General features: G+C 38.5%; 1 long non-coding RNA gene across 9 annotated transcripts in view; it reads left to right on the top strand.

Annotated features, from left to right (window-relative positions):
• Positions 1-22459, top strand: part of LOC102556284 (uncharacterized) — a 114552-nt gene that overhangs the window by 49766 nt on the left and 42327 nt on the right. For all 9 annotated transcript variants that reach the window (XR_010057999.1, XR_005494224.2, XR_005494220.2 and 6 more), the window contains one exon: positions 8882-9074. This is a non-coding gene — a long non-coding RNA (uncharacterized LOC102556284). The remainder of the gene's footprint in view (positions 1-8881; positions 9075-22459) is intronic.

Genomic DNA, 22459 nt, shown 5'->3' with positions numbered 1-22459 from the left:
CCTGAAACTCACCAATGTGTGGTAGAGCCCCTCAGAGAAATCTCCACTAGAGAAGTAGGTGCCTGTTTGCAAAACCGGGATCTGCTTTGGAGTCTAATTAAATACACGTGATAAGGTATGAGGGATTTCAGTTCCTCCTGTTGCATGCGTTTGAATTCACTGAAGTTCGAGAATTTCACTTTCATAAGCATCTCCAAGTGGTTTTAGAATAGCATGTGTTAACTGTTTAAAGTAACTCTGCGCTTTGATTGGTCGTGGTTTTCTATAATGGTCTTTGGTTACTGCAGAGACGTTTCCTTGATGAGGAATGAGGACTTCACTTACAGCCACACTACACCCAAGGTTCAGCGAAGTATTATGCAACAGTGTTCAGAAAAATATATATATATACGTATATATGATTCCTGCAGGATCAAGGAATTTGCTATGATATTGTGTCACCTAGTAATGTCAGATGGCACACCCCTTAATGTCTCACCACCATAATTACCTAAACATGACCTGAAAAGCCAATAGAAAGTAGACACATAGACAAACAAACACCGGAAAGACCAGAAGGCCTCAGTCACACTCAAAGAACTACAGGCAATGAAGGAATGCAGAGAGCAGAAGTAGTAGTTTTAACTAGGAAAGGTTATAGAAATTGATTATTCCATATCAAATGGTCAGGCCTGAAAACATATTATTCATACACGTATTCATACATGTAATGTCATATAAACTGAGCAGATTGTATTTAGAAATATATGATCATGTATTTACATATATGCATGTAACAGCAATCAGTGAAAAAAAGAGGCCATGAGTTTAAAAGACCAGGAGAAGTTTATGGGAGGGTTTGGAGGGAGAAAAGGGAAGGGGAAATGATGTGATTTTATTATAATATTCTCAAAAATAAGGGAAATAAATTTTAAAATGTTACTGAACACCGAGGCCTTGGGTATTATCAATAAGCAAATGCATGCTTTTTGTTGTTGTCTGGGACTCTGGGGCCACCAAAGGAGGACAAAAATGAGGATCCCATGCTCATAGCCAATCAAAAAGGTGTGAAGATGACTGTCGAGATGAAGCAGTGCACAATATCTTTAGCTCAAAACTTTCCTCTTTTACGGCAATGACAGAAAAGAACAAGAAAAAGGTGGAAGAGAAACAGGAGCGAGAAAAGAAGGAAGAAACAACGGAAGAAACAAAGAAAGACAGAAAGAGAAGAAAGGAAAACTTTGAAAGTATTAGTAGTGTCATTTTTCCAGATCCGAATGGAGATACTTTATGCTAGAAATGTGGGACCTTCACAATATACATGATTTTTTTTCGAATGTGTGGGTTATGGCAAGAGACAATTCAGTATAAAGTGATGCCTTGAATTCCATTTGACTTCACAGGAAGGTACAGCAGGCTCGCTCAAATTATGCATAATTCTGTCAAGTGCTATGTGCAGTCAGGGGTACAAATGGCTCTATTTTGGCTCAAACTGGCCATTGTGGCTTCCCATATGTTCCCTAGATGGGGCTATGGAGTGCTAGGCATTTGGATAGAATCATTCCTGGGTATCATTTTCTTACTGGGAGACTCTGGAAACTACCAGCCTCATTCAGAATCCTGACTTCAATGATCACTGGAGTCTCTGTGCCATTGGGAGTGAAATTTCCTCAGCTGAAAGCATCCTTCTCTTTTCAATAAAATACAGTTAATTATTCAAAATGAGATACTAATATTTGAAGATTGAATGAAGTAGACACTTTTCTTCCAATACTGACAACTACCTTGGCTTCAAGTTATTCCAGGTTGAGTAGGAAGTGTCTCCTGACATTTAAGCTGGGTGTGCATTAACCAACCCTATTCGTCTAAAAGGGACTCTGGTCTGAAATCAAGTTTGTTCCAAAGGATGAGGGAAAAAAGGTGAATGTGAGATGATGTCATACAGGAGAGGCGGGTACAAGATAGAATGAAGCCTGTCATTGGACAAGAAGGAAGAATGGACAGGAGAAAAGTTTGAGGGAAGAGGAGGAGACTGGAATGGAAAGGACAAAGACTGGAGGAGACTAGAAGAGAAGCAGTAGAGAGAACATGGAGGCGATGTTAAGATTCCACACTGTATCTTTATAGGTTGTTATGAATGTTCTTAAGGGATGGATGTGTAGGGCTTTGTATGTTTAGGTGGGCAATTATATATTATCGATTGGATCAGAGGTTATTGTTCTGTGTGTTCTTTCAGGTCATGATTTATGTTTAAGTGAGTGTATGGTGGCACAGACACTGGGATGCCGTGAAGTTGTGATGTGTGTTTCTGGCAAGATACCTACCAGATATCTTGGGGCACTGTGGTACCGGATCTAGAAAGGGTAAAGGAAAACTTTTTATAATTTTACAGCAACAGGTGAATGAAATAAGCATGAGAATATACAAAAACTTTCTAGCTGTAACATGAATCAATGATTTACATAACACATTTACTTTTCAAACAAGTTGTGGCTACTCCCTCATATGCTTTCAGCATCTACAAAAGAAAGATGAATTCTTAAGTTTAAAACAGTTTCTCTCCTTCCCTTCCCTTCCTTTCCTTTCCCTCCTCTCCCCTCCCCTCCCCTCTCCTCCCCTCTCTCTCTCTCACTCTCTCTCTCTCTCTCTCTCTCTGTCTCTCTCTCTCGTGTGCACACCTGCACATGTGTGTGAAAACATGAGATATTTGTCTTTTTTAGCTTTCCTTAATTTACTGAAAGCGATGGGTCCCAGTTCAGCTCATTCTCCTGCTAATATCACTTCCCCCTTTTAATTCCAGTGGCCAAGTTATGGCATCAGCTTAGGTTAGGTATCCATCAATGGAGAAATGAATGAACATCATAAGGCATATTTGCAAAATGTATCTCTACTTTCAAATTCAGTTGTTTTCACAGACAAAGGACAGAAGGAAATTTCAACGTGTTTTCTTTTTCACAGTAAGGCTATAGCTCTTTTCCTCTTAAACCATCTTGAAAATGTAGGTCAAGATTTCCGCTTTACATTGTGAGTCACGGCACACTTTAACTAAGCATGGATGTCCTTGTGCGTCCTCAGAGCATTGTTTAGAAAATTACTCTTACTGCATATTTCCTCTCCCACAGCACCTTTGGGAATACCGTCACGTGGAAATGAAATGGTGATGGCCCATCTTCTTCCTAGAACTTTTATGGGATGATTTTAAAGGTATACATTAATGAGTAAAAGATAATCACTTTGTACACACACACACACAAACACAGACACACACACACACACACACACACACACACACACACACACACACAAATATTTGTTAGTTGGAGCCAAACCCCACATCCTTCTGACATTGCTTCTGATCATGCGTTGGCTTTGACAGAGGTCTGCTGGCCCGTCGGGAGAGCTGCTGACTCATTTTCTCTCTGATGGTCCTGAGGACACTCCTGGGGCTTCTTCATTTTAGACTTTTAACAGCTCAGTGATTTGCTCTCACATTACAAGATACTATAGAAAGAGATTTCTTCCCTTATGGGCAGAAATCTTTTCTATAAATTGTTTTTCTGAACTTCTTTCTTTCTTTCTTCCTTCCTTCCTTCCTTCCTTCCTTCCTTCCTTCCTTCCTTTCTTCCCTCCCTCTCTCCCTCTCCTCCCCCTTTCTTTCCAGGAGACTCATTGGACAAATGGTGGTTGACCGATCACTTATCACTTTATTACTTCCGTAGCATATTCTCTTATTTACTTCTCATAACATGACTTGGGTGTCACCAGCTCCAATTACTTGACTTTGGCGCTTGCCTGATCCTCCTAGTAACTACGTGGTCAGGAATGTGGGTCTGTTTTTCTGCTTCATCCCTAGGCAAGTATTCCAAACAATACTTTATTACATTGTTCCAACTCTGTTAAGCTTAGCATTTGTTCCAGAGTAGGTTATGTGACCGGACACCATGGATTCCCATCTTGGAGTGCACACGCAAGCCCTGAGGGGGCATGGAAGAGTGAAGAAACACTGACTGCAGCAGACAAGGGAAGCACGGGGTTTATTTACACAGAGATGTTGTTCATGGGTGAAGGAAGCTTAGGGATTTAGTTAGGAGAGCCTGCACACACTGCTATGGGAAACCACTTCATGGTGGGATTGTCTGGAACGTTTCTCGGTCAGGGACGCTAATCATGCTTAGCTTAAAACTGTAACTTGAAGAAGAAATATGGCTGGCACATTCTGGGTGTGATTAGCATGGGGCAGATGCTTATTAGTAGGTCAACATAGAGAGCAGGAATGCCTCTGAGGTTGGGACATAAAGACATAGAGCCATGGCTGAGAATACAGGAAAGGTCTCTTGCAAGAACGTGGGTATAGAAGTGGGCCCCAAGGCCGGTTTATTTATAATGACCATTTGGTGCTTGGTAGCTGATCTAAAAACCAAAAACGAAGCTCCTAGCTGCTAATAGGTATAGCCCAATGAAGTTCCAGAAGGTTCTTAGAGCAGGTGAGACCTGAACGTAGACAAGCTGAGATAAATTGAGGGGAAGGAAAGTCCAAGCCATCACTTCTGTTTCCTGGGTTATTTAGCTTCCTTACCTGCTCAATCTACCTCTGTAAGTGAAGGGAGCTGATACAATACTAACTCTCAATTTCAACTTGAGAAATTGAAATCATGTTAACACGAGTGGCCTTTCTGAAATGTTAAAAAGTATTCCATTTTTTTTGGGCCCTGTGAGAATTGTTTCTGGGGGAACTCTTTGCCCCTATGCCATTTGCACAGCATGGTAAACTGAAGAATAAAAAGCGTTCGTGATTTTTAAAGCAAGGTGCTCTCCATCTGTTGTTCATTGATAATGTGCTATGTATCCCGATAGGTAAGGTTGGTTATTTCCACAGTATTCCTCAGACATTTAGGGAAGAAAGCACAGTTGCCAAAAGAAGTTGCCAAGTTTTGAGGAGAAAAATCCATTCTCTTAAATATAAAGTTCATATCAGGCAAGACACACTAATTTTTATGGTTTTACTGTTTTGTTTTGCCAACAAAATGTATGTCTGGGCACCATACACATTCTCGGTGCCAGAGAAGGCTAGAGGAATGCATCTCATCCCACGAAATTGGAGTTACGAATGGGTATGAGCCACCATTTGGGTGGGGAAAACCTGATCTGGATCTTTTGTGAGAGCAAGTACTCTTAAGCAGTGAACAGTCTCTCCAGCTCCGACAACAATCACTGTAAAAAGCTGGGTTTATTTGGGTTTGACTGAAAGAATAAACAGACTTTTTCAGCTTCCTGTTAGCAGCGTATAGCGCCAGGCGGCACATGGTTTCCATTGCCCGCCTTAAATCCAGCTTTATTATTTCTGCGCATTTACTCCTCTTGTAATTAAATATTAATTTCACTCCTTCTGTATTACTAGCATCTTTGCAAACAAACGTGCAAAGAATACAAGAAGGAAAAAAGCTGGTACGGGGAACTAGCTCGGTGCGCTCTCTGCTAATCTTCTGCAAAGCTTTTCAGTGGCTCATAAGGCAGAAATGTGTAACGTCACTATTTGTCCAAGACTCTAACAACCGTAAGAAGGCCTTTTCTTCTTAATGATCAGGAAACCTTGCGGTCAGAGTCCATCTTTTTAACAGGACACACTGAGATGCTTTGATAACGTGGCATCTTTAGTTTTCTCTGTAGTCTCTGAGTGAGAAGCATGCAGAGTCGCTACTGGGTACAAAAGGACACTGGCCCCTCACAGTCTACTGCTAATAATGGGAATGACACAGAATCCTGATGTGGAGAACAAACAGCCACCAGGCTAAGTTGAGTTCTGATGAAGTCAGCGCCATGAAACTGTTTCATATTTCTCTCTCCCCTTCTCCCAACAGTCAGACATGTTGGCTTCTCTTTCTTACCCAACTTGGGAACCCTGTCAATTAGTAGCTAGGATGTTGGAAGACTGTTTCTTTTGAGGAGACTTAAGTACCAAAGCAGAGTTTCTCTTTCCTGCCAGTCTTTTTTTTTTAATTTGATATACCAAAGTGTATTTGAATAAAGATACATTGTTCAAGAATAGAGTGTAATAATGTAATATCGTATATAATAATAATCCTGTTCATCTTTTCCCACTGTTTTTCACTTGTCACTGTTTAACCTAAGCACGTTCCTAAGCTGCAAGCTGACCTCCAGCCCAGTTAATTACCCATGCCTGAGGAAGGCCATGCAGAACACAGACAGCCTCCTGTGTGGACAATCAGATCCCCTCAGAAGAGGCTATGACATCATCGCTGAGGATTATCTAGTTCAGAATGAAGACATTTCATTCATTTCCCTTTTTCCTCCTAAAAGTATGAAATCAATAAGTGAACAGTTTGCTGCTTGAGTTTTCTATATTTTATGTGTTTTGATGGTTCTTGAATATTTAAATTATCTTTATTTTCCTCTTTTGTCTTCTGCTTTGTAAGAAACAATTCTGTAGTTACTTTTTTAAAAAAATTTACAATTTATTATTAACTTTTACATATCTACAGGCATCTTTCCCCCTGAAGAAAAATACATTTATTTTTATTTTTTCTTTTGGAAATTATTGCAGTTCTTTTAGAATTTAAAGCAATTTGGAAGAATATTTTTTGCTTCATGATCTTTATATATTGAGAGAACTCTATTGAACTCACTGGCTTATAGAAATGCCATTTCTTTTATAATAGTTCTGGTTTTGTTACATGTATATCTGTTTTTAATATTTGAGACAAGGGCTCACTGTGTAGCCCAGGCTCAGACTGGCCTTAAGCCCTTGACCCTCTTTGCTCTTTCTCCCGAGTGTTGAGATTACAGATGTGTGCCATTGTGTCTGCTCGGTGCATTTAAATAAATCTAAATCAATCAGCATTTGCTTTGCTCCCACATACCTTTTGTTATTATAGAATTAGTCTTTGCTGTAGTAATGCCTGCTATATAGGCTTCTAGTTTATCAGTGCATTTTCATTTTAAGTGTCTTCATTCTTACTTTTAAAACACTGGAGATAGTTTTAAGTACTTGCAAAATGGCTTAATGGGAGTTCTTAACGATTAGATCTTCAGTGATTTTTATAGTATTTTGTGGGTTTGGGTAAGAATCCTGCTATGTAGCCTTGTCTAGAGTAACTAGAAAAATATTAATGAATTAAATTATTAAAGACCCAACTTTCACCAACGAGATAAATGATCAAGATAACTAAAAAGGAAGGAAGTAGTGTGTTAGTATACTTAGACACAACGGAACATGTGTCACAGAAACACCACACGCTCCTCACAAATAAAGATGCCATTGCTAACCGTGAGCAAACCAAACTAAACAGCATGACTAGTAACTAGAAAAAATAAAACGTACATTGAAAAAGTGGAGAGAAAAGGAAAGAATGAAAGCCATATCTTGGGCCACTTGATCGAAGTTAATACAAATGGGATCAAAGGAAACAGAACTTTGTCTGAGAAATAAGAAGTTAGCCCTTCTTCAAAATGGCCTCTAATTTTAATATAACTCTTATTTCACACAATCGTGAACTGTTTTGCAAGTTCCAAATGGAAGAAATAAATCAATTACAAACCTTTTTAAAAGGAAAGATTTTTTTTTTTTTGCTTTTCCGGTCAATGCATTTGAAATTCCACAAGCAATCTCAACTAAAACAAGCATGAAAGGATTACTGGTGATATGGGTGCATAGCAGAACACACACAACTTGCTTTAAATGGTGAAATACTAAATAAAATATGATATTGATCTTTGTGTTGTACCTAAATTCTAAGCATAAACTTTCAACTGAATGCAGAATTGGTTTATATAAGTACAATAGAATTCAATAGAGCAGCCTGAACACAGGAGCTACTCTGGAAGCTAGGACTGTGAACTGCTGAGAAATGGCAAAGTTGTTAGAGAACACTGCATAGTAATTTATAGAGATAATAAAGCCATTGTTGAGTGTGTATCAGATATTTCCTTATATACTTTTCTAAACCTAGAATATAAGGGACCTTATTAAACAGATGGCATTGTCTTCATTATGGAACTGTATAAAAAAAAAACCTCCAGGAGGGGTCAGAGAGATGCCTTAGCTGTTAAGAGCACTTGTAGTCCTTGCAGAAGACTTCGGTTTGGTTCCCAGTATTCACATAGTGACTTCCAATTGACCATAACTCCAGTTACAGGAATCAAATATCCTTTTCTAGTTTACACAGGTGTCAGGCATCCACATGGGGCACAGATATGTCTGTAGGAAAAAGTAAAGATAAATTGATAAAAATAACACCAAGAAGTTTTATTATATGAAATGAATTATCATGGAGGTTTAATGAACAGCAGAACTAAAGCCAACAAAATTTTCATGTCATCTCTTGCCATCAAATGAAGTTTCCAGTACTGGAAATGGGATACATCTCATTGATGTGTTGGTCCAAGGGGTTTTGCGGGAATCCCCAAACAACCCAGGCTGTTGTCAAGGCCATAGTTTTGCTCTCCAAAAATGGACACATAATTTGTTCTACAGAAGCTGACCACAAGGCACTACTGCTGAAGACAGCACTGAGCCAACTCATTGAGCACAAAGAAGATGAGCTGGTACCTACCAAGAGCCTTTATCCCTGGGGGATAGTGTTCTTGCTATAAGAAGGTAGCTTACATACTACCAAAAGTGAAACAGCATTCACTTCCATCTATAATGGTCACCTGACTGCAAGATACTCAGGTGCAATGGTGGTACAAAGCTTGTAGGAGTAACCACTATCCCATATGATTTAAAGCCAACTCCATAAGACGAAACCTAGAACTGAAACTGCTTGGATGACTTGAACATGAGACTAGGTAGTCCAGAAGACTAGGGGAAATCTAATTAATACAGTTTTACTAAAGGAACACAGCGATAAATGACTCTGAATAACACTGTGCTATCTATCCTCAGGGATTAATGCCTTCCCCGCTCAGCCATCGTCAGAGAAGCTTCCTCCTGCAGTAGATGTGAACGAAAACAGAGACCCACGGCAGGACATCATGCAGAGTGTGTGACCTTGGAACACTCAGACCTAAACAGATGCCTTCACCGTATCCCTCCCTTTCTAAGCTCAGGGAACCCTGCTGAAGGGAAGACAAAAAAGGTATAAGAGTCAGGGGGTGTGGAAAACAAGGAAACGAGGCCTTGCATGAACTCATACATGAACTCATACATGAACACATACATGAACTCATACATGAACACACACATGAACTCAGAAATAGAAATAGGCAGTTTGCACAGGGCCTGCACAAGACCGGGTCCTAACAGTTGAAAGGAAAAGAGGATATATTTCCCCATTCTCAACCCAGAAGCCATTGCCAATTGATAACCACTTGCAAATGAAAATTTTGCTTTCTCCAAGGGAGTCAGTCTTACTGAGGAAACAAACTACTCTTAGCTGTAGGTTGCAGGGCCAGCACTAGATGGCCTACAGAAAATGGACTCAACATGTCTTTGGAGGTTCCTTGTCTCATAACATCATGTCAGAACTTATTTTTATATGTATGTATGTATGTATGTATGTATGTATGTATGTATGTATGTATGTATGTATTCATTTATTTATTTCCCCTGAAGGTCCTTATGGTTTCTGGTTTTGTTTTTATAGGATTCCTCAGTGTGTGCACAAGTATATTTCTGTGCCTCGACCTGTTCCTTGTTCTTTTCTTAGGCTTTTCTATTTGTTTTATTCTATTCCTATTTGTTCTTTTTTTTGTTTTGTCTTATTATATTTTGTTTCATTTTATTATTATCTCATTGTGACCAGAAGGAATTGGATCCACATGAGAGGTGGGAGAAGACTGGGAGGAGTGGAGGGAGGGAAACATGTATGTAAAATTGTGCTAAGATAGTAGAATTACATATTATTATCATGCCTCCTCAAAAGATAGATTCTAGAAAACTAATTTGTTTACTAGTGATCTTTTCACAATATACATCTGTACATGAATATTAAAACATCATATAATACATGTTAAATATGCACAATTAAATTTAAAGACCCCAAGACACAAAAATGAATATCACAGAAAAAAAATAGAAAAACAAAAGGGAAGAATGTTAGCCACAAAGCTAGGAAAGAGGGAATCCAGGTTTATGCAATGGTCTACCGTAAGCAGTGAGGTTAAAGGCGTATGCCAATCAAGGAGGAAGGTCATTCTGGAACATTCATAGGGCACGTGCATGTAACATGCCTGTGTGAATCTGTGCATTGCCACATTCCTCAGTAGATGCCCTGAAGTGCACTGAATGTTACACAGGTGCTAAAATCTCAGTTTTATCTCTTTCCTTAATCCAGTCTTGTGTCCACAAAGCTAACCCAATCAGTTTTGGTCAACAATCTGGCTTCATACCTCAAATTGCATTTTAATTTATTTTAACAAATCTAAGTGCTCACTAAAAATTAATTTAAGGATACACAACCTGATTTCCTGCGAAATGAAACATTCTCTTCTGCTCTCACCTTAAATTGTTCTTAGGTCTTCCGCCCACTGCCCACCCACCCCTGGCCCCATGTTGTCAGTATGTGATATCTGTTAATGGATTTGAAAGGAGTCTTTGAGGGGCAGAGGGATGTTTTTCTCCATATGAGGGTCACCTCTACAGAGTTAGGATACACTGCAGGGACACAATCAGTGAGTGTATACCAAGTCAGTAACACACCAGGACAGGTACACAATCAGCAAGTGTGTACAGAGTCAGTAACACACCAGGGTATCAGCAAAAATCCTTATGATTTGTGTTCTTTTTGACTCACTAGAAACTACTCCACACTCTTTGTATACACCTACTGGTACTTGTATGAAGCTTTGAATTAGAATGATAGTGTTAACTGCTTTTGATTAAATAGAGGAAATTCAAGCCCATAATTTTCTGTGGGGAAATAGAAGTTAGAACTTAAAGCACGCTGTAAACTTATTATTTTGACTCATAATCTAAGGCCACCAAAAATGATTGTTTCAATCTTGAAAAACAGAGAAATCAAAAGGAATGCCTAAATGTAGAGGGAAATAAGTTGAAATTTTCTAGCAGTCTCTCCATAGATCAAGAAAGAGGGTGCATCAGAAAACTCCATCCATGGAAATTGGGTAGCCACTGGCATCTGTCTGATTCATTTTCTGCAAACCAATCTGAGTCTTGGGAATTGAGCATTTACTCAGGAGCTCTTTATGACTCTTGAGAAAAAGAGCAAGAAAATATATGTTTAAAAAGTTAATATATATGTATGTTTATAATATCACCTGACAACATAAATGCAGTCTATAGTGTGTCTTAGGCACCGTCTGCAAAATGCAATTTCAAGAGTAAGAAATCTCCACCAGCAGCAAAGAATGTCCCCCTTCCTGCTTACTGCATACGAAAATTGATTTATGAGATCATAACCCTGGCATTTCAAATGAGAATTTCTAGGAGGAGGTATCTCATTAGAACATGTGCTTGATGCTAACGTTTTCTATTACCAAGATGTCAAGGGTGGGAGGAAAGAAAAGAGCAAAAAAACACAGCTATAAATAGCAAGAAGGAAATTCTATTTTCAAAATTCGGTAGAAATGTGCATATTTATAGTTTTACTAAGCTGTAATGGAGGCAGATTTTTCAGAACCTTTATGCTTTGCTCCCATTTATTCTCCATCTTAGAGGCTAGAAAGACTAAATCCTGACACCACAAATGGAAAAGCGTAACCATATTGACACATTAAGTCAAAAGTTGAACAGCAGTTCCAGAAGTCCAAAAAAAAAAAAAAAAAAAAAACCTAAAATCTGCCAAAGACAGGGGCATTAGAAGAATTGACAAAATGTTTGCTAATATCATTAGAATAATGGTGGGTTTGTTGGAGGTCTTCGATGTGATGAGTGGTTTCATGTCTGTTGGGAGAGAAGGCGTGAGGTTTCTCAAAGTTAAATCGTGGAGTGGTGTGCAAAGTGAGCTGGCTTGTTTTCACTCACTTGTGAAAGTTAAGGTATGGGAGACTCTAACAGCTGTCTCCAGTGTTCTGAATGGGTATAATTTTTAGAATTCAATTCACAGAGCAAACCTCGCCTCTTCCCACTGCTCTGGCAGGTTGCTAAGCGAACTTCATTTTCTCTTGGCTTGCTCATGAAGACGAGAAAGTTATAGAAGTTGACAGAAAGCAGTCCAAGGGCTTAAGATACCTTTAAGTACAAAGTGGTCTCATTTCAGTATTTAAAACGTTGGGTTTCATGGGTAGATATGAATGCCTCATACTCCTACTAGAGGGAGAGAGCATGGCTTCCTTCTGCTGCGACTTTGTTCAACTTCCCTATCTCTGGTGTCTGATGTCTCTAAAGTTGTAACACGGGGATAAACGCCAGGGCAGGAGACTTGGACTTAAAAAATAAAACACAGGCTATTGGAAATAGGTCTCAAAGTTTTCAAGAACATATAGTTTCATTTGTTGATTTTTTTAAAAAAATATATACATACTGTTAATTTTTTTGAGAACTTCATAAAACCAAACCGATTTTGATTATGGTTAACCTCAATGCCTTCCAGATTCAATCCCACTTCCCTAATCACCCAAATTTCATGGTTTTAAAATTTTTTTCTTTTATTGATTGGTATTTATAATTTTGAGAATTTTGTAACTGTATTTACATCATTTCTCCTTCCTCTGTAATCTCCAATTATCTCCATGCTTCCCCCATTTCAAAATCATGGTCTCCTTCCCTTTAATTATTAAAGAAATAAGCAAATTATACATATAAAGCTGAGTCCATTTTGTGTTAATAATGTACTCATTTCTAGGACTGACTACTTCTGCTGCCTCCTAGAATCTGAAAGTAAGACCTTATTTCAGAGGTATAACACGCGTGCACACACACACACACACAGAGGGGGAGGGAGGGAGGGAAGGAGAGAAAGAGAGAGAGAGAGAGAGAGAGAGAGAGAGAGAGAGAGAGAGAGAGAGAGAGAGACCTGGATCTGGTCTTAATGTCACTTCCCTGAGGACTAGCTCTGATAACACTGTAAGGTGCTCTGAAAGTCGCCATGGAAAGAATCAATTAGTGTTCTTACCCTGCTCTGATGCCTCTGAATGTTAACAATGATCAGCTTTACAAGATATCCTCCAAAGTTACAATAGTAGCAATGATCTTGGGAGTAGTCGATAACCATCTAAATGGACTTACAGCCTGCTCCATAGGAATAATTCCAAGCCTGGTACTACTTTAAAGCTAGCCAATTGCCTGCAGATGATGAGGCCATGGAACCTAGAGGATCTACTAGTGCCATTTCCTAAACCAGCATGATTTCTACGTGTATTCAGCACACTTCTCCTTATGCCCACAGATCAGTGAGCCTCTTGGCAGCCATCGAAGAAGCTTTGTTTCCCATTAAATAGAGACCATTACAGAAATCCATAAATGGACAAATTCAGAAATGATTACCCAGTCCCAATTTAAACATCTGTATCAGCATCCCTAAACCCAAGGCTCAGGAAACATTGCAGAGATAGGACAGAACTGTAAGGGTCAGAGGACCGGGATTTTGCTCTGTACATAAAGCAGAGAAACCACACCCATGAAATCTCAAATTTATGACACATAACCCGAACAATGATTACACCAGTTGACATGCTAGCATAGATGGAGATTCTTACATGGCCCTATTCATGGATGAACAGCTATCAACAATGAGTGCTTCTGAAAGTGGGAGAATAAATCTTCTCTGAGGATAGGTACCCTAATTCAATATTGAATACTAATTTGTCAAAAAACACACATGCAAGCAATGTTAAGTGCTCGTTTTTTAAACCCACCAATTCTAGTTTGTGTTCCTCCTGGGCATAGGGACATTTTTCTTTTATTCTGTTTCAAGAGACTCTGGGAAAGAGTTGTTTTCTGGAAAGAAAGTAAGTAGAGCACCCTGACATGGCAAGTGATCCCCCAGTTTTCTCATATGAGCTGAATGTTCATATAAGGAAGACAAACATTGAAGAAATTCCCGTTCATAGTCAATGAAGAAAGATCTTGATGTGAGAAAGATCTTGATGTGTGTTCATTCCTTGGTTTGGCTTGCAGAACATTTTCCAAAATGCACCATCTGGATTCCCAGAGAATTATTAACAACTCAAAAGATATATATACCCGTTAGATCCTTTTAAGCCTTCATAGAAAAATAAATAAAATGGTAGGTTTTGTGATGCTGCTGTTTCAAGGAATAAATTTCCCAAGCAAGTGAATCATGTCTATCCTTTCTACCACACAGCAAAAGTAGTGAGCCACCAGCCTTCGACCTTCACGTGTTTGTGTGTACTCACTAAACCACACATCTGTTCCTTAGTTTCCAATAAAGGGACCATATGCCCATGACTCACATATCAGAAGAGAGTGTTCTAAAAGAAACACAACAAGGTTAATGGTTAATGTAGTGGATAAAATGAACTTTGAAGAGGGTTCCCCTTGAATGGTCAAGCTAAAAGAACAGCCAAAAGTATTCCTAAATGTAAGAGAGGCATTTCATTTGTTCTTGCCTTTCTTTCTGGAGAGTAGCATAGTGTAATAATATAACTTGTGAAGAAAACAGAAGATCTGACATCCATTAGAGTTAAGTTTTTAAATGAAAAGTTATGGGGTTGGGGATTTAGCTCAGTGGTAGAGCACTTGCCTAGAAAGTGTAAGGCCCTGTGTTCGGTCCTCAGCTCTGAAAAAAAAGAAAAAAAAATAAATAAAAAGTTATATTAAAACAGCAATAAGAATTTTTGTCTAGGTACATAGCAAACAGTTCAGACCTTAGAATACACTTTGATATTGGTATTTTTTTTCTGAAACTGAAGACTTTATACTTTGAAGCCCAAGACTTACAGTCTCAAAAAAATTGTAATCTGTCAGTCAAAAACTTAAGAGTCAGTACTATTTTTACGTCCAGAATAGGAGAAGCTTTGCATTTAAAAACCAAACTTTTGAATCATTTACATTAATTTGCTCCTTGCTATTATCTGTTAAGCTAGAAAGAAAAATTAATACCTTGGTTTTAGAAATGAGGAGACTAGATATCAAAGGGTTTAAATAAACAACCTGAAGTCACAATGGCAATAGAGAAGACACTACTTGAATTCAGTTGCTCTCCCAAATCTGATGCTGAGCTGTACAATACAGTCACAGGTACAGTACTAAAGTGTGAGATACTAGTTCTCAACAAATGAAAGGCATAATCATTGATCCTTCATGGGGGAACATTAAAACAATCCCAGTTCCTGCAGGAGGTCTTCTAATATGCTTTGCATGCACATGTACGTAAACACACATAGAGACTTAATAAATTAAAATAATATTTATGTTTGTAGTACCAATAATCACTTATGGAGAAGAAACTATACCATCACAAAAAACTTGATTCTTTTTGAGAAGTAATTGATATCATATATTAGAAACTACTCTCATGAGCAAGTTCACCCCTTACTGATCAAAATTTACTTTGATTTTTCTGAAACGAAGTAAGAGTGTCAGAACATATATATTCACCTTGAACAAGAAAGCACATAATGTTTGTAGAGTGATCTCTTTCCTGCTGCATTCACTCAGTATATAATCTCTCATGAGTAAAACCAGGTCCACGTTGCTTACACTAGAGATTTTCCAAGAGCTTACAGGGATCAAATTACAGCATCAGGTTTTATGGGGGGCGACTATGCACTTTTATGGTTATTATAAGGTGAGTGTACATATATATTTTCCCAGAATGTTTTACAATCAGTTTTATTGACTTTAACCTTGAGTTTATGGGTCTCAGGAAGAATTGGTTACAAGATAAAATGAGGGGCTAATGCGATGTGAACTATTCTTGAACGCATTTCAACTTGTTAGCTGTAGTGAGATATGAGAAATGTGTGGTGGAAATTCAGGCATATCTTCTATTTTATAACCTCTGTAAGAGTTAGACAGCATCAAAATCACATGGCCTTTAAGAAAGTAATGAGAATTTATATAAAATAATGGAAAATTGCAAGCAAAGCATCACTTGTTTTAAAGAAGGAGGTAACACATTATTGAATCAAATGACAGCATAAATACCTGAGATCTACATACAAGGAGAGACAGTCAAATGCTCTTTTAAAAATTATTATTATTTACTTTTGAGTTCACAATATAATTACATTATTTTCCCCTTCACTTTCCTCCCTCCAAATCCTTCTGGGTACCCCTCTTTGACCCCTTTTTCTTTTCATTAATATTTGTGATAGATAGATGTATCTATGTGTTATATATATATACATATGTATATATGTATATATATAATATATATGTATATATCTCTATATATACATACATATATGTTCTCACATGGTATATGAAAAATATCCTATAAAACTATTTTGTAGTTGTGTATATGTGTATGTATGTATAACTATTTTGACAATAACTTAAACTCAAGAAACTTTTAATAGTCTTGGCCCATAAAACAACTTGCAAAAGTCTCTTCCAAAGAAGGAAAACAAGAGATACAGAGAAAATCCAGGTTTATAAAGCATGATGATTCTAACTTGAAAGCAGAGAGAAGTTAGTGCTTCACCAAGTAGTCAGCAATAGTTATTGCTATATTTGGGCATTTTTCTATAATTTTAGTTTCTTGATTCATTACTTCTAGGACTTAGTTGTCCTTTTGCAGGAAGAATGGTTAAAAATTTATGTAGTATATGTTTGAAGAAGAAATACAATGGGCTCTTAAAATGTGAAGTGAGCTTGGCTTCTGGGATGACGTTGATGGATTTTGAAAAGGGTCAAATCCATAGGAAACTGCTTGTTTTCCTTTCGGCTGATTCCCAGGTAGTAGTTTTTGAAGAAAGGGGCTATGAATTTTACTTCTAGAATATTCCTAATATGTCCACACAGCACTTACAATGACCTGTGCTATAGTCTGTGTAATAAAATCAAGTAGATACCAATCTGTTCCTCCAAGGTGTAAGGCAGTAACACAGGTGCCGGAAATGCTTTCTGGGAGATGGGTGGATGTTTCCTAATAAGAAATACGTAGTAGTTAGCTCTGGTTTTTCTACATGAAAGCATGGTATTTTACAAAGGTTTCTGCTAGCATGAATAAAAACACAGTAATGAATTCCTGGGTAAGCCTGGTGTTCCCGGAACAGTGACGTGGTTATAATACAAAATGTCCAGAGGGGAGGCAACAGGAAGAACAAAGACAATGTTGGCTGGGGTGAAGATGGTAGGTTAAACTCAGTGCCCCTTGTGGATTGAACAGGAACTGTCCCCACAGGCTTACATGGTCAATGTCTGGTTTCTAGTGCATACTATCTGGGGAAGTTCCTGAGACTTTAGGAGGTAGGGTCAAGGTGGATGAAATGGATCACTAGGGCTTGCTTTTGCTGGTTGCCCCTGGTCAGCACCCCCTTCTTTCTGCTTTCTGTTCCTCCATGATATTCTCCTGTGGCTGATGGGCTTCATGGGCAATGAAGATATGAACTGAACTCTCAGAAACTTTGAATCATAATAGATGTTTTCTCCTTCAAGGAATTTTATCATAAAAGCAAAATTAATTAGTAACATCCAACATAAATTATTTAATCAAGCGTCAGCCATTAGCCCAAATTAGAAAACCTTAATTCTAATTGAATCAATAATCTTAATATTTGCACTTATTTTAGAAGCAGGGTGATCTATAGCCACACACTGAGAGGGCAATGCCATTCACCGTCTGCAATAATCCTGTTTTAATATTTTACTCTCCCAAGTCACTTCTCTCACGAATATGTAACACCATATTTTTCCTGTCTAGAAAACTCCTAATCATCTATAATAAGATATCTAAACGAACATCAGACATTCAACTTTACAGTAGTTAGCATCAAAGCACTTTCACTTCTCAGTGACCCTGGCCATGTTCACCAAACCTAAAGTGTTCTAGCATAGGTGCCACCCATCACTAATCAACGTCCACAGCAGAAGAGCTGTCTCTACGACACTTCTAAGCTGCACAAAAATAATCAATATGACCCTTCACCTTCTAAAGTGCCGCTAAGATTCTGTCAAGATAATGCTTTTGCTTACTTTTTGGAGAGCAGTAAGGTCAGCTGTGTCTTGTCAACAGTTTACTTTCGTGGCATTTTCAGGGTTTTGTGAGTTCCTAAGAATTAGAGACCAGAAATAATGAGGCACAATTTTAAGAAACTCTGCATTGTTTAGATAAAAGAAACAAAGGGCTACTTTTATGACAAGTTTCACATTGGAAATAATACAAATACATTTCTATTGTTGTAGGCAATAGAAATGAAATTGCATTGCACCGTGAACACTATAGCTTTTTCCTTTTAACTTTGAAGGCAATTTACAATTGGAAAAGTGTGTGCAGCCATCCTGACCCTAGCCATTCTCAACAGGCAAGATCCATTCATATTCTTACTACATAGAGAAGAGTTAAGAAAGATTTTAATGTGCCTGTACCATAAAGTTGTCTAGGGTATTATTGTCTTGTAAGAAGCAGGATGAAAGGGCATTCTTGTACAAAGTGAACACTTAGAAAGTGCTTGCCGAATGAGGATTTGGACCTCAGTTTGATCCCTCAGAACTCACTTACAAAACCTAGGTGTGGTGATATGTGCTTGTAATGCCAGCTCAGACCAGGTAGAGTCAGATGTGTCCTTGGTGCCAGCCTAGACTATTTGGAAAGTCCCAGCCAATGTCTCATAATAAGTTGGGATTTCCATTGCTGTAAAGAGATACCATGACCAAGACAACTCTTATAAAGGACAACCTTTAATTGGGGTTTTGAGGTTCAGTCCATTAGCATCATGGCTGGAAACATAGCAGGGTCCAGGCAGTGATGGCTCTAGAGGAAGTGAGAGTTCTACATCTTGTTCCAAATGCAAGCAGGGGAAGCCTTGCTTCCAGGAAGCTAGCACAAGTATCTTAAAGCCCACCTAGTCACAGTGACAGACTTCCTGCAATTAAGCCAGACCTACTCAAGTTAGGCCACACCTCCTAATAGTGCCACTCCCTGGACCAAGCATATTCAAACCACCACAGTAAGTTATAAGTAAACAAACAAACAAATAAAGTAGATGGGACCTGGGAAACAATATCCAAACTTGTGCTTTGTCCTCTACACACACGTACACACAAGTGACTGAGCACTCTTCAAAGCATCTGCACACACATACAAAAGTAAGTTTTCTTTCCATACTAGTCTGCTATCTGTTGCTGTAATAAATGCCATGGCCAAAGCAATTTAGGATGAATAGGTTTATGTCATTTTATAGGTTACAGTCCATTATCCAGGGATGTTAATGCAGTCATTCAAAACAGGAGCTCTAAAGAGAACCCACAGAGGAATGCTAATTACTGCATTGCTCTCTAGGGCAAGCTTTTTTACATAGCCTAGACCCTCTTAACTAAGAATGGTTTTACCCATAGAGGGATGAACTCTCTCATAGCAATCACCTATCAAGCTAATTCTCCAGAATTCTCAATCTGCTGGAGAGAATGCTTCAGGTCCCTCTTCCCAGGCAACTCTAAGTTTGTGAAAATTAAAAATAAAAACTAACCCGAATAGTTCCCCAAAGGGTGTGGAGATCTTCCAGCAGAATACAAACTATTCTCTTGCAGTGTGAGTTCAATTTTAAGAGCCCAGGTATCAATCAGCTATAGTTGGTCCAATTATTAACTGAATAGACATTTGAAGGCTCCACCATGGACCACTCAAGAACCTTGATCTAGTACTCACCCTCATTTGGAGGAATCAATGGCACTGTCGCTGTGTCCCCAGGACAATGCTATCTCTTCAAAATGTCTCTCTCTGATCTATAGATCAGAGCCTTATACTCTTGTGCTTAGCAACAAAAGAATGGCTGCTTGTCCCATCCTTAGCTGTTGTATGTTTGACTGGGGATTAGGCATCACTGATGGAGACTTAAAGGCTTGTCATTTATTATTTCAGAGATATTGAATCATTTATTTGCAAGGCGTGGTTTTGGTGGTTTTTAATACAGTGCTTCTCTATTACTGCAGTCTTTTAGTTAAAATGTGTGTCAGTACAGGAATGGCACAAGCAAATGAAAATTTACATAGTAGATCACAGGTGCCAAGAATGCTCTTCAACAAGGTGATTATGGGCATCTCAATTAATGAGGTTGGTGGGGCTTCTCTTTAAATTATGATGAAACCCAAGGCCTAAAGAAAATAGAAACTTAGTTTTCAAAATAGTAGAAGAAGAGAGTTTCTCACCGGAGCAGCATTCCTGTCACATTCAATTACATAAGCTAGTGAGGAGCAATCTCCACAGGTTAGTGAGTACAGACCTTGGAGGCTGCAGCTGCATTCAGCTTTTGTCCAGAGGGAGAAGAAGGAAACCTCGGCATGTATAGTTGCTTTTCAAAAGTTGAGAAAATGTCATCATCTGATATTCATGATGACAAGCTTTGTGCCCTCCAAGCACAGAATCCATGCCTCATACCCAGACCAAAGCTAGTGACTCTGTCTTGGAAGCTAGGTCATACAACCTGTCATCAAACATCACCTATACCATGGTAATGGCTTCTTGATTTATCCCAGTGGTACTATTCTTTATCTAAAACCTATTGCATAGAAATCTAGGTAAGCTTACTGTGTCGAAACTTGCATGGAGTTAATTTAGGCTGTTCTGATTCCCTGACTTATGGTGTATTGTAGAGAGAATTCTAAGCTCCCCTTCTACATTTTGCCTTTTGAATGGAATATAAACCCTGCCCCTGAATCTAAGAAGACCTTGTGATGATAATGGGATTTTCAGATGTAATTAAACTCCCAAATCAATTAACTTTGAATTAATCATAAGAAGCAATATCCTGGCCTGACCTGATCAGAAGACAGAGTTACCTGAATCAGAGACACTTTGGTGGCCTACAGGAGGCAAATTGTTACACTGTTGTATATAGTGCATGGCAAGAGTCTGAGAGGTTCTCTATCTTTTAAATGTGGAAGAGGATGGGATAGGAGTCAAACATCTGGACCGAAAGATGTTTTTAAATATCTTGAAGGAGTTGAAAATATATTCTTCCATTGAACACTTCTAAGTAGGATACAGCTAGATGATGTCTCATTTTATCCTTTTGAAGTTCTGTGCAGAAAGTATAGTTAATTACTCAACTCCTGACTGATAGAAATTGTTCAAGATTCTTCAATATAACAATTATTTTTGTTATATTTTGCAATAAGATATTATTAAGCAGCCTGGGCTGTCCTCAAACTCCCAATCTTTACATCTTGGCTTTCCAAGTGCTGGGGTCACAGGCATCCACCACTAAGCATTAAATTTTTCAGCCACATTTTGTAAGGTAGAAATACAAAATGAACATACTATCACTTTTAAATAAAAGAGTCATTTTATTGTGTGGCCTACCGCACCCTGTAAGCCCCTATGCGTCTGACCCCATCTCTTTCACTCCATTGCTCACATAGCTGTATGACCTTGTTTGTTCTCAACGAACTCTCTTCTCTTCCCACATCTCTTTTTGGGAGGATGGACAGAAGCCTCATTTCCCCACTTTGCTCATATTGTGACATAACTATCCTGCCCTTGAAGCATCTTTTCCACACACACCCAGTATTTCCTACCCTGCTTTAGTGTAGTTAAGTACTTCATACATTATATCACGGCACTATATTTCTATTGTGTTATTTTCCTAGTCCCCTTAGTAGATAAAGAGAGCATTTTTATAAGATTTATATTTTTATTCCTGACAGTTTCAGTAATACATAGATTCATTAAATCTATTGTAAATGTTTGTTGAGGCAAAGAATAGATTTAAAACATTATGAATTTGAAAGCCAAGGTACCATAGGAAGCTAAGGGTCGGGCTGCTCAGCAAGCACATTGACTGGAGAAGTTGATGCTTTGTGATTCATGTGAGGCACTGAGGGTAACCCTTTGACCTGGTGACTAGAAGGGTGACTAATGGCAAGACACTAACATTGGACATTGATATTGTGCTCCTGGATTAATAGGAGTAATACCAAACTTCTCAAAGACAGAAGATGCAAATGCTGTGATGAAATATTATGACCAAAAATATCCTGAAGAAGGAATGGATTGTTTTAGTTTACATTTCCAGGGAAGTCAAGGCAGGAAAAAAATACTGTCTCTCTCTGTCTCTCTCTGTCTGTCTTCGTCTCTGTCTCTGTCTCTGTCTCTCTCTCTTTCTCTCTCTCTCTCTCTCTCTCTCTCTCTCTCACACACACACACACACACACACACTGTCTGTCTGTCTGATTCTCACTATCACTCTTGCTCTTGTTCTTGCTTTTCCTGATTGATTTTTATTCAGCCCCATGAACCTATGTGTGGTTGGCACTATCCACTGTGGGCTCTCACATTAAACAACAGTCGAGACAATGGCCAAAGACCAATCTTATCTAAAACAACAAACAAACAAACAAACAAACAAACAAACAAAATAAAACCCTTCAATTTAGATTTTCTCATGCCAGTTGACTCTTGGTTGTGTAAAGTAGGCAATATAAAAACTAACCAGAATA

Source organism: Rattus norvegicus, chromosome 15, assembly GCF_036323735.1.
Source record: "Rattus norvegicus strain BN/NHsdMcwi chromosome 15, GRCr8, whole genome shotgun sequence".
Classification (NCBI taxonomy): Eukaryota; Metazoa; Chordata; class Mammalia; order Rodentia; family Muridae; genus Rattus; species Rattus norvegicus.
The sequence above is the reverse complement of the archived record's forward strand: the minus strand, read 5'-3'. Positions and strand labels throughout refer to the sequence as shown.